The sequence below is a fragment of the Camelus dromedarius genome, chromosome 35, assembly GCF_036321535.1.
Source record: "Camelus dromedarius isolate mCamDro1 chromosome 35, mCamDro1.pat, whole genome shotgun sequence".
In the NCBI taxonomy this organism is placed as follows: Eukaryota; Metazoa; Chordata; class Mammalia; order Artiodactyla; family Camelidae; genus Camelus; species Camelus dromedarius.
This window is the reverse complement of record NC_087470.1, coordinates 6,482,024-6,489,137: the sequence shown is the minus strand read 5'-3', so window position 1 is coordinate 6,489,137 and position 7,114 is coordinate 6,482,024. Positions and strand designations below refer to the sequence as shown.

Here is a 7,114-nt window from a genome sequence, read left to right as displayed (position 1 = left end):
CTACTGCCTGAAGCCCCAGTGGAAGCTGACTGGGGGCTTAGAACAGGAGCAGAAACAGTGGAAAGGGCATCTTGTAAATGATCTTTCAGGATTTCTCATCATCGCAATATGGTATGTAATACAAGAAAGCTGTGTAACTTGCAACATCCAAGGCCATTCATAATTGTCTCAAACATGTGTTCTGATTACCAGAAATCTACCTCTACCCTTGGCCAAGTAAGAGGGGGACTTGGAAAACTCCTCTGGTCCCTCCTGACTGAGGACCCATTACCACAGGAAGAGCATGACTGTTTCTGATGCAACATGACATATTTATCCCAGGCAGGAGAGGAAATTGGCCGCTCAAACTTGACACAGGAAAGGCTGAGAATTCTTGGCTCTTTTTTTCTTGAAGACATGAATACGTAATTGTCCATAAACCTTCATCCAACACTGAAAGCTTAATATCACAACTACTTTCACTACTCCAGAGGTTGTAACAATGTCTCCAAAAGTATCACAAAATGTAAAAGCTAAAATTTACCAGAAAGCCAACCTAGTTTTATTCTCACCCTAAATTCTCAAAGTAGCAAACTTCACTTGGCTCTGATGTGGCGCCCTCCCAAGTGGGCAGGAGATAAAGATGGAAGGAGCAAGGGTGTTGAAATGTACAGGGTACATCAGCTCCAACACCTATATTTGGCTCCACAGCCACTCAACCATCCGGGAAAATTCATTTTCTTCCTGCAAAGCTCTTACAGCAATGCAGCACACCCACCCTCTGTCACCTAAGAGACCTGGGTGATGAAAGGGAAAAGGAATTCTCCCCAAGATCAACATCTGACTACCAGAAATAGGACAGCCTTTGCACTGAAATAATTATCCATGGCCCTATTCTGTTTTCTTCTAATGATGGAAAATCTAATTCCCAGGAAATACTAACAGCTTCATTATGTGACCACAGAGCTACTCAGTTATGTAGGTAAGGAGTTTGGAGACTGACGTATAAACTATTTTTGACACAACATCTGATCCCTTGATATAAATCTATTGCTACCAAGTGTAAGCAAAACTCTCACCAACTGGAGAATCAAAGCACCAAGATGAAAAAGCTTTTATATGGAATGTGCTCATGTCTGACTCAGGCTGGGGATACTAATGTTCACATTTGATCGGTCCTGTTCAACATGGAGTGGGGGCTGGTACAGACTAAAAGGGTGGAAAAAAAATCTGGTGTTTGGAACCATGTTGGGAGCAAAATATAGGAGAATTGCTCAGAAAATTCTGGCAAACCATGGAGGGTTACTCAGCAGAGTCTAGATCGCTGTCAGTAGGGTAGGCCTATGGGAGGGACCCTTGATAATGCAATGACCTGGCCTGAGGTGTCATAAATGCCTGCAGGGCCTGGCTCTGATCTGAGGGAGACTACACCATCATCTCCTCCACAGCAGAACTCAGGTCACACTCAGCCCTGATTCCAGTCTCTGGCCTCCCCAAGTGTGTCCTCCCAGGCAGCTGGTGGCTCCACATTTGCAGCCCCCTTAGTCACATTGAGCCGTTGTCTGTGCCAGCCTCCCAGGGAGAGCTGACTGCTGCACATCCCCTCGGCTCCAACATCTTACATCTGTCTCTTGTCCAACCTGACTCCCCAGATTCCAACCTCTGGTGTCTCCTTACCTAAAAGACCACATGGTCCTCCCTATTTTCTCAGAACACCAATGACACCTCTTGCAGGCTGGTCTACTGAAGCATCTTGGCCCAAATCCTGGTCCTCCTCCATTGTATCCTATTGCTTCAAAAAACCTAAGAGTGTTTCCAAGAAATGCTAAACCATCATGTTCTGATCATGGACCCCAGAGCCACACCATATGGGGGGGCCATAGGGAAGTTATTTAATCTTCTGGTGCCTCAGTTTACTGATCTGTAAAATGGAAATAGTAACAGTACACCTACCTCCAAGTGTTTTGTGAGAATCAAATGCAAAATTTGTAAAACATTTAAGTGGTGTTAGTTATTATCATTATTACATAGAATTTAATTGAGAACAAATAAGTCTCTACATAATGAGGGGAACTGGGAGAAAAGCTCACATTAAAATACTGTCTTTACTAAGCTTTCTACTTCTTAACTATGGAAAAGTTAGCAATACCACTAACAGCTTGCCTCTAGTGACTAACTCATTCACTGAAAAAAGAAAAGTCAAAAAGCTTAGATGTTTAGAAAGTGTTGATTTGATTTATAGATTTTACTGAACAAGCATTATCCTATCATTTTGCATGAACCGTTCTGAGCCTCATGAGTTTGACAGACAGCAAGTATCCCAGACTTTGCAAACTGATCATTTCGGTCACACAGAGATCTTGCTGGAAGTCACCTCATGGAACTGCAAAACAGAGATGGGAATTTAGGTGGCTGGATTTGGGGATATTTGAGGAAATCAAGTTAACAATAATAATAACAACAACAACAACATTATTATTATTATTAGCCTCATACCTAGAACATGGACACTGGGTCCAGAGAGTGAGTTCAAATCCCAGCCCCGTCACCACTGGCTGTGTGACCCTAGCAAGTTAGTTAACTTCTCTATGTCTCATCTGTAACAACAGGAGGACAGTAACTCTGACTGTGACCAGGAAATGAGATATTTTATGTAAGATGCTTAGGACACAACCTGCCACATAGTAAGCACTCAAGTGATGTTAACTGTTGTTATTAGCACATTGTAGACACAGAGCATCTGTCATCGGCAAACAGCACCAGCCTCTTCAGAAGGCAGGGCAGAGGGGTCACCAGTGTGGCATTTCTAAGAGGCCAGCAGGACTTCCCCATAAACTTGCTTCTCCTAAGCCCCATCTTCTTGACATGTGAAATGCACCATGTGTGTTTATGTGAAGACTTTCTCCACTGTACAGAGACTTCCTTGTGAGGAAAGGTTTGACTTCCTTCACCTCCTGAGCACTGGAACTGACCCTGGGCCTCAGAGATACTTCAAAAATGTGGAATGAATCAGTGAGCACTCATTCCCCTAGATTTTAAGTGGCTTTAAATGTCAGGTCCCTTATGAAAATACAAATCCCTTAATGAACTGAACTCCTCAGCAAACATCTTGGTGACCATTAGTGAGCACTGAGCTGTGGGAGGACAGTGACAGGGTCCCACTGCTTGCACTTCGAGCACATTTCAACACCATCTAGCCCCAAAATCACAGAGCAAAGGCAAAATTTGTCCATTCTGATGGAAAAACAAAAAAACCTAATCTCAATGAGATCATAGTAAGATGTTTTCATTTACCTGGCTAATAACTAAAAAATAGAAGTTCACATTGCAAGGAATTCCTTTTTGTATTTCATAGGTTTTAGTAAAGAAAAGCTCCATTTCTGGAGATTGGTGTATAGAACTTTTATAATATTTCCATCTGTAAAGAATTCCCATAGCAATCACGCTGTGGGGAATACCAAAAGTTATGAATACAGGGTCAGAAATATTAGTTGAGTCTTTTCAGAAAAAGATACAATGCATGAATGATTAGTCAGAGTGTCTAAAGTTAACACTGTCTTTTGTGACTACCATGAACATGTAAGGCTATCAACACAGAGGAACAGGAAACTCTGACACAGAAAAATATCTCAAGGTTCTCTGGAGATAAACTGCAATATACCAAGTGGCTTTAGGAAGTACTAGATGTAAAACATGTTTCATTAATATACAAACATATTATTTATTAAATTACCTTTTTTTTTATTGAGTTATAGTCAGTTTACAATGGTGTGCCAATTTCTGGCATACAGCTCAATTTTTCAGTCCTATATGAGTATATATATACATATATTCATTTATTTTCATATTCAATTTCACTCTGAGTTACTACAAGATCTTGAATATATTTCCCTGTGCTCTACAGTATAAGCTTGGTTATCTCTTCTATATACACCATCAGTATCTACAAATCTCAAACTCCCCATCTGTCCCTTTCCATCTCCCACTCCCCCTGGCAGCCACAAGTTTGCATTCTATGTCTGTGAGCCTATTTCTGTTTTGTATTTAAGTTCATTAGTCTTCTTTTCTTTTTTTAAATTATCTTTTAATAACTATCAGAAACAGGTCACCAAATCCACAAAGAGTCAATACACCCCTTATTCATAAATATTTAGAGCTTATAAGTGGGATCATTTCATTCAGGTCAGTCATCTCATCATTCAAAGGTCATAAATATCTTCTATATGGAGAGACTAAGCTGAAGGAAACACTGGGAAGAACTTTTCTTCATTCTAAAAGAAAATTTCATGCTCAAACCGGCAAGGACCACTTGGAACAACTAAAAATAATCCTGAAAAAATTTATACACACACACAGAGACACATAAACATACATAAATACATATGAAAAGTTTTCAGACAGTGGACATCAGGAAGCACTGGAATGTGACCCTTGAGTGATGAGAAACAAATGAGAATGAGCTTGACCACTGCCCTGACTCACTGCTTGGAGGGCATTCCCAGCCCCTGCACAGGAAGGGAGAACCCAGAGGGAGCCTGGTGGTCTCCCTTAATTGAGGAGGGGGCTTTGTGAGTCTGTGGAGTCCAAGGCACCTAGAACTCACAGAGCAAAGTCCTGCAGAGAAGATGGTGTTACAGAGAAAATGTTCCAAAACTCTGCAAAAGTTCCTCCTTGAGTCTTCAACACAGTTCTAATCACTGCATATGAATGAAGAAATTACTGAAAAATAAAGAAAGAACCACCAAAAGGAGCAAAGGGAAAAATTTCTGGAGCTCATGCAGAGCCAGAAATGCTCCCCCTCACCACAGTACAAAACCTCAATCCCCAGCACACTATATAAAGCACTAAGGAGGTTATTGCCTCAGGAGGGGAGCAAAATGAGCCCTAAAGTGAAGGTCTCTCTGGTCTAGCGCTAACAGAGCTTAAAAGAAAGCTTCAAAAATATCAAACTGTCTCCAAATGAGTTAACTGCATCCCAGAACAAAGCTTAGGGATATTGAGGAGGACATAAAAATAGCTGGCACCCAATAAAGTAAAATTCATATTGTTTGACATCTAATAAAAATTACCAAGAATGCAAAGAAAGAAAAAAAATAGCATGCATAATGTGGACTGAAAAATTGTGTCTCCCCAAAATTCATATGTTAATGTCTTAACTTCCACTGTGATAGTATTTGGTCCTTTGGGGAGGTATTTAGTATTAAAAGAGGTCTAAAGGTAAGGCCCTAATCTGATGCACCTGGAATCTTTGTCAAAGGACTAGTGTGCTCGCTCACTCTCTGTCTCTCTCTCCCCATCTCCCCTCTCTGTCTTGCCCCAGATGCACAGACTGTGGAAAGGATATGTGAAACAAAATTCTACCAGAGCTTTAACCTGGACTTATAGCATCCAAAACTGAAAAAATAAAATTATTTCTTTTAAGCCACCCAGTCAGCATTATTTTATTAGGGTTGTTATGGCTAACTAAGATACCCATAAGAAGAAGAAAGATCAATCATTAGAAACAGAATGAAAAACAAACTTATGGTTGTTTGGGAGGAAGGTGGTGGGGAGGGATAAATTGGGAGTTCAAGATTTGCAGATACTAACTACTCTATATAAAGTAAACAACAAGTGTTTACTGTATAGCAGAGGGAACTATATTCAATGTCTTGCAAGGGCCTATGATGGTAGAAAATATGAAAATGAATATATGTGTGTATATGGATGGCTGGCATATTATGCTGTACAGCAGACATTAATGCAACATTGTAAAATGAATATATTTCAATTAAAAAAAGAGAATCACCTGATGGGGCTTTTTCTGTAGACCTACATCATTGGAAACGCCTCACAGAGTAACTATGTGGTTTCCTTTCCTCAGAGAACTGCGTGTTAGATCTGTGGGAAAGAGCTACAAGACAGAGCTGCTAAATAAACTATGAAAATACCTTAAAAAACCCTTTTGTATCTTAGGTATTATCATATCTCAACAATCAGTGCTGTTCCAGACTGTGATCTGTGTGATTTGAACTTAATTCATGATTAGAAAGTGTTGAAAACTCAGAACCAGGAAGATCCATCTTCCCTGACCCCAAATATGTAATAATCCTAAAGTAACCTGCTTGAGGAAACTGGATCCCAAAGGTTACAAGTGAGGAGATTTAGAAGTGTGTCCGTGTTCTACTAGAGGTCAAAGAAGCTCAACTAAAAGAATTATGGACTGAATGACAGGAAAACAGTTGATTGAGCAAATATTCTTGTTTTAATTATATATTTATGTTTATTTCTGCTTTGTCTTTTTTTTTATTGAGTTATAGTCAGTTTACAAGGTTGTGTCAATTTCCAGTGTAGAGCACAATTTTTCAGTTATACATGACCATGCATATATTCATTGTCACATTCTTTTTCATCATGAGCTACCACAAGATCTTGTATCTATTTCCCTGTGCTGTACAGTGTAATCTTGTTTAACTATTCTACATATGCCTGTCAGTATACAAATTTCAAGCTTGAGCAAAAATTCTTTTTGAAAGGGCTATCCTGAAGATTATGACAGAAACATAGGAGGAAGTAAGGGGATGGGCACTGGAAGGAATTACAACATGTGAATTTCTTAAAAAGTTTATTGACTTACATAATTTTGCCTATTGCACAATATAAAAGAAAAAAACATTTTACATTTAAAAAAATGAAACAGAACTAGAGATAACATTTATGACAGAATTATTAAAAAGGGATCCTAGACAGCTAACATAACCATACTCCATATGTTAAAGATGGTAGAAAAAATATTAAGCATGCTAAGTAAACACATAGAACACATAAGAAAGGTTCAGGCCAAACCTCTAGTGGTAAAAAATACAATTTCTAAGAAGAAAAATACATGCTGGAATGTATTAACAGCAAATTAGAAACTACAGAAAAAATATTAATCAACTTGTTGACATGATAACAAAAGACAGGCAAAAGGAAACACAAGAAAAGTAGACTGAATAACTGAACAGCATAACAGTGAGCTGTGTGAGAACTTCCAGCAGACTAATGCATGGAGAACTGGGGTGCCTGGACAAAGTAGTGAGGAATAAATAAAATATTTGAAGAATAAAGACCTGAACACCATAATGCCCAAGGCAATATACAGACTCAATACACT

At 39.2% G+C, this 7,114-nt stretch overlaps 1 non-coding gene across 1 annotated transcript; it reads left to right on the top strand.

The window, feature by feature from the left end:
• Positions 1–5,755: 5,755 nt before the first annotated feature.
• On the top strand, positions 5,756–5,885 carry LOC135320034 (small nucleolar RNA SNORA18). The gene has a single exon (XR_010379162.1). It is a non-coding gene; the product is annotated as a small nucleolar RNA SNORA18 (small nucleolar RNA).
• The last annotated feature ends 1,229 nt before the right edge of the window (positions 5,886–7,114 follow it).